At 35.1% G+C, this 12290-nt stretch overlaps 1 long non-coding RNA gene across 1 annotated transcript; it reads left to right on the forward strand.

Annotated features, from left to right (window-relative positions):
• Positions 1-1914: 1914 nt before the first annotated feature.
• LOC145672849 (uncharacterized) lies at positions 1915-11480 on the forward strand. Its single transcript, XR_014128686.1, has 3 exons — positions 1915-2099; positions 9863-10008; positions 10976-11480. It is a non-coding gene; the product is annotated as an uncharacterized LOC145672849 (long non-coding RNA).
• Positions 11481-12290: the final 810 nt, after the last annotated feature.

Here is a 12290-nt window from a genome sequence, read left to right on the forward strand (position 1 = left end):
TTGACGGAAGAATTTTCCCACACAGCAAGGAATATTTCCTCAATCAAAAGAAAATATTTTCCTTGGTTTCCAAAAGATTTTCCTTCTCTGTACATTTCCATGCTGGTTTCCCCAATGTATTCCAAATATTTCCCGAAAATATTTTCCCAAAAATGTTTGTAAAACATTTCAGAAATTACCTGGAGTACATTTTGAGAATGCTTGCCGGAAAGTAAATCCAGGAAAATATTCACAAAATATATTAGAAATATTGTTTTGGATCTAATTTAATATATTTTCACTGTTGAGAAGGGAAATATTTTTGAAATGATACTAAAAATGTTTTCCATATGTCATACGGAAAACAATGAAACGAAATGTACTCCACATATTTAAAAAATGTTTTCTAATACGTTATTTGCAATATTTTCTATTTTTACGAGAAAACGTATTAAATATATATTATAAAAACATTTAGAATATTTAAAAAAATATTTCGTAATATAAGAAATATTTTTCAGAAATGATTTTAAAAGGTTTACTTAATTTTTACAAAAGTATTTTGGTAATCTTCTTCTATAACTTAAATTAAATATTTTCGTATGATATTTTAGTATTATTTCCAGAATATTTTATCAAATTTTGAATATAAAACTTTAAAGCAGATAAAAGAAAACATTAAAAATGAATAGAAAAATGTTTTCCATTCTGTTTTGGAAAATATTTTGTGTCTTTAGTGAACAACATTTTCTGATATAGGTCTATTATGGAAACATTTTTACATTGTTTTCAGAATATACTCTTCCGTTATTAGAGAAAACATATTCCTTGTTAGATCTGAGAAGTATCCCAAATATTTGCCGGAAATATTTTTTAAAATGTGTTTGGAGAACATTTAATGAAGTACAGGAAGCAATAGCGTTAAATAAGCTTTCCGGGCTTAAGTCCCACCAAAATTTGTTTTACTATATTAAAGTAAATAAAATACCCTGCACAATTTTCACATGTCCAGGAATAAAGTTAGCAAAAATTACGTCCACGAAACAAAATCGTAAATACGCCACTGACAGGATGCGCATTTTTAGAATGTTAGTAGAAAATAATGTAAGGAAAATTTTCACAAATTGTAATAGAAATATTGTGTTGAATGTAATGTAATATGTTTTCAATGTTGAGAGCAGGGGTAAAAGTGGATTTGAAAAGGTGGGGGACGGTAGGTAGCGGATGACGTCACGCCATTGCCCCTGACTATCTTTGACCATTGTATTTTTTTTTAGGAACTGGGGAGACGCCGTACATATTTTTGCCAGGTGGGGGCGGCATCCCCCCGCACTTTTTACCTCTAGTTGAAAGAGAAAATGTTTTCGAAGTTACACTAAAAATGTTTTACATAGGGCCTACATGATAAAGAAAACAGAATAGGCCTGTGAACAGAATAAAATGTTTTCCAACATGTCATATGCAATCTTTTCTATTCTTACAAGAAAACATATGAAATATAATTTTTAAAATATTTCGAATATTTTAAAAATAAATTCGTTCGTAATATGAGAAATACTTTTCAGGAATATTTTTAAAACGCCTATTAATTTTGTATGGAAATGTTTTTGTTACCTTGTCCTGTAACTTAAATGAAATATTTTCATGCAATATTTTAGAATTATTTCCAGAATATTTTATCGAATGTTGAATCAATTCTCTCACAAGAGTATCGTAGTAGCATTATTACCAATCATTATACTAATTATAGCAGCATCAAATAAATATATTTGTTAAAAATATGAAATTTATAATATCTTGGTGACATCGCACAGGCATTTATTTCAGATCGCAAAATAGCATCGCTACATCAACCGTCATTTGTTTCTCAAAAGTACCAGAATTCCTTGCGCGATATGTTGAATTTGAATGTTGATCTGTTCCTGTAAAGTTGTGACAGAATCCCGGCAATTCTAAAGATCAAAGATTCATGTGGAACACTAATTCGAATGTTACCATTTTACAGTTATATTTATTATATAAATAGGAAGAAGGCATCTGGATCTGAACGGTCGTGCCTATGAAGAAGGTGTCCAATTGGAGGCCGAAATAAAATTAAATGAAGCTTACAACAAAAGTCGGTAAGTAGAACGATTACATAAAATAATTTAGCTTTATTGTCTGTAAAATTTAGCTTTATTGTCTGTAATAAATTCATGTGGGAGGCTAGATTTCCATTGTTTATGATTATACATAAAATACCGTGCAGGTTTCTTTTGGCTCACCATTCGAAATAATTGCTGAAAAATGAATTATTTTAATAACTTTCTTTTTATTGTCTCCTAAGTGATTTTCGATAGGCGATTTGAAATACGTCACATGGCATAGATGAGATTCTAAGGGAGCGTCAGAAGTAATTGTCGAAAAATTACAGTTATTATTTTATGATTTGCGTATATATATACGGGGCCGGATGTATCACGTAAAAACTACAGTGCAAAAAATACAAATCAGCCTACGTGGCCACTAAAAAGCACCAATAGGCAGGGCTCTAGAACACAGGTCTCCCTTCCTATTTATATGTAATATATAGACAGAAATCAACATGCCCTGCGGGGCTCTAACCCGCTTTCACTTGCTAACGGTCGCTCGGCAATACTATGTGAATTAAATACTTTACTTTGGTACAGAGAAAGAAATCTGTTAACCTATATGGGGACCTGTGTTCTAGAAACTTCCCGCAACAATACTATCTGAATCAGAACAGGGCGAAGGTGGAGGACAACAGGAGCGAGTAGATGCTTTCCAAAGGGAAAAGATGTGGGCAAGTCTTTACTTTAGGCAACGCAGTGGCAATAAACCATTCATCTGAACCTGTTCCTGCAGTTAGTTACAGTTCTCAAGAAGGAAAGACAGAAGATAACGTGCCCTACGGGGCTCTAATCCGCCTTCAATCGCTAACGCTCGCTCGGCGATTTGTATTTTATAATATTACTACCTTGCCCAAAGTAAAGAGTTACCAGGCGTATATTACCATTTTAATGACAGGTTATAATAATTCTGCGTGTAGATTTACTTCTGGCGTGCCACTCGAAATCTCTGTTTCTTTCAGAATAATGTTCCGCGGGCATTGCTAATACTATTCTAGTTATTATTGTAAACGTATTGTTTAGGATGCTCCGGGGGGCACTGCCCTCCCAAAAACAGGTCTGGATGAAACACTGCTCGAAATACTTACTGAGATATAATTCTTTCGCCACTTTCTTTCTTGTGTGTATTCAATGATTTTCGCCAAGCGAAGTATAAATTTTTCACTTGGCATAGATAAAATTCAAGGAAACCGTCAGAATTAATTGTCGAAAAGTTACAATTCATTTACGATTTGCGTATTTATACTGAGTCCTGATGTGTGGATAAGAAGTACAGTACAAAATATAGAAATCAATCTGTGTTAGGGGGCTACTAAAAAGCACGAATACCATCTAACCGAGTCATGGAGGGTGAAGGCGGGGGCCCAAGGGGGTGCTTCCGAAGGGAGCAGGCACGTACTCTTCTATTTTGATCAAGGGATAATGGCGCGTATATTAAAATTTTAATGACGTATTCACGATTTTTTTTAGGGGACAGACGCTTGGCTAATTTTGTTCCTGGAGATGAAAAAATTCTGAAAGATAATTTATTTACTTTAATATCGTAAGTACAATTTCAATGGGTTTAAACGCGGAAGCCCCCCTTAAATACACCACTGGGTTATAATAATTGCGGGATTCATTCGAGCAGACGTTTACATCGAGAGCAAAATTTATAGGTAAAATGTGAAATATTTTTCGTGAAGGAATAAGAGTGTGAATGTTAGTTATTTCTGTCATTGCACAGCTTATTGAAATGGATTTTGAATGCAAATAGGGTAGAAGTAAGCGGCGGGAATTTCCGGTACATACGTCAGTTGTGAACATCTGCGATGGCCGTAATGTGATTTTATTTTTTTTAAAGAATTGTGTAGTAAAGAGAGAAGGATTATAAAGTTTATGTAGAGTCATGGTATGGTGATGCGCGTAAAATCAACTGCGCAAAGTGTAGAAAAGATGTATTCACGAAGAAAAATTCAGAACAGAGGCAATAGCCCTGCATACACTATTTTCAGTCGTAAAGGTGAGAAAGAAAGGGGGTGTAACACACGTGTATTAGCTGTGAAAGGTGTTTTTTTTTTTAAAGGATCGAAATTAAGTGTTTTTGAAGATAAGAATAATACAAATATTGTGAATGACCATCCTCTTTTATGCGTACCCCCCACCCCCTGTCGCTGATGTTCCTGCTCCCTACGCTGTCGCTCGGGCCCCCCTGCTGTGCTTCTGCCCTGACTCGGTTAAATAGCGTTCTTGTTTTTTTTACTGGCCACCTAGCACAAGTTGTTTCCCCTTTTCTTTTAGAGCTCCTCATTTAGTGCATAGGGAGGCGCGGTTGCTTAGTGCTAGAGCGTTCACCTCCGGTTCTTGGGGTCCCTGGTTCGATGCCAGCTCGCGCCGTGTCGACTTTGTGGTGAACAAACGTCGTGCTCGTGGGTTTTCTCGGGGTTCTCCCGTTTCCCCCCACTTTCTTCATTTCACTCATTTCTCATTATCACCGTCTTCTTTAGCCTAAGCGGCATAATCGTGGGACGTGAAACTTAAGGATTTTTCATTTAGTGCATGTTCTGCAAAAAGAAACTGGAAGATGCAAGAAATGCGTCAAAATTTGGTACAACAGCTTGCTAGAGTATTGCCTAATTCTGTGTGCAGGTTTACTATTGCCGTGCCGCTCGAAATATTTGTTGAAAAATTATAATTCTTTCGCTAATTTTGTTATTGTCTCTTAAGTGATTTGCGGCAGGCGAATGTAAATATTTCACCTAGCATATATAAAATTCAAGGGGGCCATCAGACTAGATTTGCCGAAAAATTACAATTATTCTTGTATTGTATTGTATTGTATTCAGGGTTTGCCCAAGTGGGTCCAGCCCGGAAAAAAACACCGGGTTTTTTCGGGTTGGACCCACCTGGGTTTTTGAGATTTTCGTTAGTATATTATTGGTGCAATTAACGTGATCACATTGGAAGTGATTCTTATCAGATTTTGGACTTTCCTTGGGCAAATTAGGTGCTTTCACGTTAAGGTATACAACATCCAAAGTGAGGCCTTTATAAAGTTCTTAATGCACTGAATGCATTTTAAAAAGCCGTACCTTAGATTGAGATAATTATAGAACAAATTAATTTATGGAATGTGCTTATATCCTATTTCAAGTAAAATATGCAATTTTATATTTTAGAAAATACTTTCCGTGAATAGTGTGCTCGCTTACTTAGCGACGCCGAAGGACATTATCCCTCATACATCTGATGGGTTTAGTGCTATAGGTGCTGGTACTACTAGTAAATATGTAGTGTATTAATAAAACTATTAGTATTATTTTTTATTATCTTTGATGGTAACACTGGTATTCTTCAGTAGAGTTTGGTTTTCCAACAACAGTTTAGTTTAGTTATTTGTTGCTACTTTTCAACTAGCTTTCTGTAGAATCAACAGCAGCAAAAGCGTAAAAATTCGTGTCAAATTTAAGAATCTTAGTGCTCGGAGTTTCGAAGGGTGCGTAACGCTTACTATTTCAAGTCCTGAATTCAAACTTTGTACTAGTGGAAGTTTCGATGTACAGTAAAGAAAGCTTGCATTTTCGGAAAATAATAATAAACCTTCGTCGCGAAATAAGTGCTCGGGAATTTTCAGCAATTAAACGCACAAAGCATTGGAACTGAATACTTGAACAATAAAACTATTTGAAAAACATGAAATGAAATCTTTCAGTTTTACGTCCCACAGTTATGCCTGTTAGGCTAAAGGAGACCGTGATTATGAGAAATGAATGAAATGGTGGAATGAACCAAGTGAGAGGAAACGGAAGAACCCGAGAAAACTCACGAGCACGGTGTTTATCCACCAAGAAGTCGACACTGCGCGAGCTGGAATCGAACCAGGGACCCCAAGCACCGGAGGTGAACGCTCTATCACTGAGCCACCGCGTCCCTAATAAAACTGTTTATTTTACGCTGTAAGATATTTAGTTTCATTTAAGACATATTGAAACATTTACTTTATGAAATTGAATTATACAGGGTGTTTCAAAACAACATCGACAACGTTTTTGAGATGATTCCTGACAGCAAAATAAGACAAAAAGTATAGACCAACCTGGGTGCACAATTGCTTCCTTTCGGACTTGTAGGCTGCCGAAAATATGAAAAGATAAACTTTAAAGGTTTATAGCGCCAAAACTGTGGTACCTACCGTAGTCGTGTCGAGACTTCACTTAAAAACTGAGATGTGCACTCTCCAAAAATACGCGTTTCAAAATCCTGCGGTACTCACGCAACAATTTTTATAGAGCTAGCCTTGCTACTGGCATATAATTTGGAGTACTGGCCAACTACCTCTTGTTCATGTTTTCGGCAGCTTATAACTCCGAAAGGAAGCATTTGTTCACCTAGGTTGATCTATACTTTTTGTCTTACATTGGTGTCAGGTATCACCTCCCAAACCGGTGTCGGAGCTCCTTCGTGGCTAAGCGGTTAGCGTACACGCCTTTGGCGTGGGAGACCCGGGTTCGATTCCCGGCGGGAGCTCTTGTGGTTCGGATTCCACGTTAATCAATAGGTCCACGTCTTATAGCCTCGCTGCTGAACGGGACGTTAAACTCAAAATCAACTCAACCCAAACCGGTGTCGGTGTTGTTTTAAAACACCCTACATATATGTTAATTGTTTTAAATTAATTTTCTGGGAGAACGGTCTTGCAACAAGTGCTCGGGAAATTCCCGTAATTCAACGCACAAAGTATCGGAAGTGAACTTCAACAATAGAACCATTTATTTTACGCTAGAAAATATTTAATTTTATTTAAGACATTTTGAAACTTTTATTTTATAAAACATGAGTTACAGATTGATTTGTTTAAATTAAATTAATATATTTGTTCTCAATTAATAAATTTGGCGAATGTCAGTGAGGGTATTAGGCTGATTCGTTCTATATTTGTTCGTTCGTCTGCCTGTACCACGCGTACAACAGGGTACCACTTTCCGTCTTTTAAGTTTAAATTTTCAGGGTACAAGTACGAGACAAACTAAATTTCTCATGTTCAGATTTTGGCGGCATACCAACCTAAAATTTCAAAATAGCGGGTATCCACGCCGCAATTTTCAGTTTTTCAAGTTGAAATTTTCAGAGTAGAAGCACAAGACACTCTAAATTAACTGTATATATTTTGGCGGCGATCCAACGTAAAATTTCAAAATGACAGTCATTTTTCAAAACAGCAGTGAAATTGTTGCAAGTTGTGACAATCATAATCTTGAAATATAAATCCCATTTTAACACTTTTATCCTAAAGGCATTGGAATATTTAAAAAAAAAAAACCTCAAACCCGAAGAAAAAACAATCCCGAAAAACTCCATATGGGTCCAGGTGTGTTGGGCTTTTTCAAAAAAGTCCGGGTTTTTCAAACACTGATTGTATTGTATTTATTTTCACACGTTTTCATACAAATTGTTCACAACATGAACGTATGAGTTGGACACGTCACAAGAGCATTGAATCTGTACATATTTATACATTTAAATCTACATCCGATAGTAAAATAGCGTCAATTTAAGTAAGAGAGGTACAGTTTTTCATTATTCTAATTTGCATACAACGATATGAAACAATATAACAGTTAATAAAGCATTACATTATACATATGCAAAAATATATATACACTAAACCGTATCGGACCGGAGTTTTTGAACATTCCGTATATTAGAGTGAAAGAGGCTCAATTGTTGGTCTGACAGTGAAGCGAGTACGTTTAGAACTAGTTGAAACGTTTAGAAAGTACGTAGTTCATCTCTGCTGCATGGGGTCCTTGGTTCGATCCCAGCTAGCGCCAAGCGGTCTTTGTGGTAGACAAACCGTGTGCGTGTGTTTTCTCGGGGCTGTCCCGTTTCCTCCCACTTACTTTATTCCACTATTTCATTCATTTCTCATCATCAGCGTCTCACCCTGGATGCATAAACGTGAGACGTTAAACTAAATGTTTCATTTCATCTTAATTTCCATGTACAATACCTGCTTCTTGAGTTATACATAATATTTTCAATCTGTGCTAAACTAGTGTATTAATATAGGTTGCTGACGTTATAGTACCTACAATTCTCCGCAGAATTTGATATTTATGAATTCTCATAGAACAACTTCGTGTAGGCTTTGCTTTGGAAGTAGTTTGGAAATACGTGACTTGTTAAACAATGCATGCTAGAAAGTATCTCTCATCCATGTTCGCGAATAGTTTGTTTTCTGCATTACTACTCCCTGAATACAGCGTGGGTGTAAAGTCAGTTCTTATTTGTAACAATGAATATTTCTAAAACTAAACAACTTATCACAGTTTTATTTTCATCGAATACATTATTAGAGTGCACCATTTGGTTATTAAGTTACATTGCAACGTATGCACCCGCATTTTCCACAACTTCTAAAATGTTAACTGGCCAGCTAAGCTGATGCCAGTTTCTAGGATAATCTAGATTAAAAATAGGTATTGACTTTACAACCACCGTGTATATTCTAAAACTGTTAAATTATTCCTCGTCTTCCTGTAGATTTCATAATATTTTTTATAGAAACGTTGCTTTCATCAATTTCTAATTTACAACGGCAGCGTTGGCTGGTTTAAACAGCTGTTTTTTTTTTCAAGAAACCCAACAGGTTTAAACCAAAAAAAGAAAAAAAGAACGAAAAATGCTTTAAATCGTGTGAACTTCATGGTGACGTTTCCACATATCACACCATCTGCATTATGTTTATCTACTTTTCATCTTTTAATCAAGGGGTCCCGTGTTCAATTCTCGGTCGAACCACAACCCATCTTTCAAGTGTAAACCAAGTAGCGATTAGGTGTCCCTTTAAGCGAAAGTCTTCTTCGTGATAACTTTTGTATTTCATAAGGATGTTAAGGCTAAACATACGAAACCAAATTGTATATTTCTACTTGCCTGAATGTCTGTTGTTTTATAAAGAAGCCAAGGTTGCTTAAATATATTGATAGAAATTGGCAAAATGTATCAACTGCCTACGTAGCTTCCAACATCAGCTTGGATTCGACTTTGTTTTAATTTTGTTGAATGTTATCTACATAATAAATTTGTCATTTAATATGATACGTTGAACTTAAAATTTTACATACAAATACATTTAAACTAATAATAGGATTTTCCCAATGGCTAAGGCGGGAGTTTCTTGATTTATATGTAATTCTGTATAATGTTTTTACTTCTGTAACTACTTATCTTTTTGTCCTTCCGAAATGACTCTTGACAATTATATTAACAACTAGGCCTATGTAAAGATCAGTATAACGTATTTTTATCAGGAGTCCTTCGTGAGTGAGTCGACAATCTCACTTGTGACCAATTAGTCCCGGTTTCGTGTCGAAATGGACAATTTCTCTTGGATGTAACCCGAGAAGCGGTTTGGATTCCCTTTCAGCATAACCTTGTTGTTGCATAATAACACCAAGACGAAACAAATTAATTTCTGTCCATATCTAATATAAATACATAGAGTAAATTATTTAAACAAAAAAAAACTTTTTTTTCAATAAAAACCATGGTTTTTGCCAAACCTGTACAACTGCTTGAAAATTAGTATGTAATTTTTCTTTTATTGGAAAAATAAAACGTCAGTGCAAATATTAATTTTTGAGGATGCGCCAATTGCAACTGACTCGGTGAGACTGTCGTCTAAAATCAATGTAATTTGTTTAAGGGCATCAGTTGTATGCTCTAAATTTCCATTACTATTACTTGAGTGCTTAATGTGTATTTCATTACAGGTCTAAGAAATGAAAAACTGGGAGGCCACAGCTTAGAAGCCATCACAAGAAACATAATGAAAAAGACAAGTGCAATAGCTGAGCAATTTAATTGGCACGTTGCAAAAGGAAAGAGCTTTCCTCGTTAACCACTAACACAATAATAGGTAAGAAACTCTCCCTACTGTTCTTTAATCTCATTTTCAGAGTGGAAAACAAAATATAGAAGTTGTCATTTGAAGAGGGATACACTATGTTTAAAATATTGTATAAAAAAAAATCTGGTGCCCTTTTTATTTTCTTCGCTTTAAATACTTACTATTGTGCCATGAATACTTCTCAGAACCATCTTCCTGTGAACTTTATTTCCCAAAAGCATATACTGCAACCGCTGTTATAACATTTAAAAGGCTTTGGAAATCCTTATTTTAGCAAAATTTGCAATTTTCCTGTCCTCAAGTGACACGTTACATTTAAGTGTCCGTGGAAGAGAGAGCTGAATATGTATAAAATATATTTCATCTTTTTACTGAATTGTTCTGTCATGTTGGTAGTTTTCTTGAGCATTTCATGATTAATTCCTACATTATCAAAATTATTCATTTGTATAAGGCAAAGTAATATGTATGGCCTGCTCCGTGGCAAAGAAATCGAGCAAGGTAGCGGTCATCAAAGCCTTAGTAACCATCTCGGCATTCATCTTGTGCGACTGAGGGAAAAAGAATGATCAGGCCCAGATTTGAGATCGGAGCCTTCGGAATGAGACGCTAGTTCTTCATCAACTCAAATGCTGCCACATGTTTTCAAATTATTATTATTTTTAATATTAGGTTTAATATTTATAAAATGCTATACTTTTTAAAAATAAAAGTGCGACAACTTCAACATGTTAAAACGACCGTAATTAAGCTACAGTCTGAGGTATGTCACCTTCAGCTTTAGCTGTTGTCTTCCTTGCCCTTTACACTTTCTTCAGGATGTTACTTTTGTAACACATTATTGTCTTCACAACCTGCTGTAGGTCCTACACAAACATTTTAAATATTTTTGTAAGTTTAAGATGTAATAATTGATCTCTAATCATTCCCTGCTGTTATTATGTTATTAAACACTGCCTATTATTTTTATTTTCAGAAACTGCAACACGAGAGAAACGTAACTAACGATGAGAACGCGTAGATTATTGGGATTTGGCTTCAACATGCCATACAGAGACGAACAAGAAAATCAGTTAAGAATTCAGCTGCAGTTCCACAGAACTTGGAGTGACAATTCCCAGCGTCGAAATTAGAGTTAGTTGTGGTAATCAAAAGTGAGATTATACAGAAGCAAATGAGTATTTCTTGTTATTCAGCAATGTGATATTTCTTGAAAGTAGCAAAAAAGTGACATTTCGTGAAAAGATCTATTCCCCATGCGCCGTAGATTTGTGGAACATATTTTTTGCAACATCCATAAATATTGTTGTTGTTGATTTTTATTGAATTAGCGTGTCAGTGACATAATTTCCTGGAACAAGTTTTTACAAGTTAAAATGTGAATTTCTGATATTTGAGAAGATTGTTCTTAATGTATAGAAACAAATAATACGAGCAGCATGAAGATTCTGCTGAAGAGAATTTAAATAAATAAAACCAGAATAGTGTACATTTATATTTTTATTTAACTACTAACCGATATAAACTGATATATATATGCATATTTATTATAGTGGACAGTGTAAATTATAACTACATAATATTAGCTTGCTCTCATATTTTTTTTTTCTCCTCAAAATCTTATTTATGCACAGAATGTTTCTGGGTGTTCCACTGCTACTACTGGTATGTGGCCACGCCGTGTATGTATGTTGGGGTGTCTTATGTCATATTTCGAGGTTCAGACTGCAAATTAGTCTTCACAATCATCGCGTGCCAGTTTTCAAAGCGGCTATATTGAATTTATTATTTTTAAGATAGGAAAAGATTTGCCAACAATTGTTTCTTGAATTGGATGTCTAAACCTCAATTTTTTTTTTTTTATGGATCCAATACAGCCGCTTTCAAAACTGGCAGGCGACGATTATGAACACACTGATATCCAGTTTGAATCTCGTAAGTTACATAAGACACCCCAACATATATGCACGACGTGGCCATATACCAGTAGCACCAGTGGAACACCCAGAAACCATTTGTATAAATAAGATTTTGAGTAAAAAATAATGCTTAAAATTATGAGAACAAGCTAAAATTATTGTAGTTACAATTTACACTCTTTATTATTATTATTATTAATATTTTTTTATTTTATTTTTATTAATTAATTTATTTATTTATTTTGTCTGAGTCTGTGGGCCGCAATGGTTTTTCGTCATGAAGACAGTGAGGCAAAGGCGTCTAAGCAGGTAAAATTGGACAGAAGAATATTATGTTTTCTTCCAGCTGCTATGTCACAGTATGGCCGCCTT

The sequence above is a fragment of the Thermobia domestica genome, chromosome 16 (genome assembly GCF_964235325.1).
Source record: "Thermobia domestica chromosome 16, izTheDome1.hap1.1, whole genome shotgun sequence".
Classification (NCBI taxonomy): Eukaryota; Metazoa; Arthropoda; class Insecta; order Zygentoma; family Lepismatidae; genus Thermobia; species Thermobia domestica.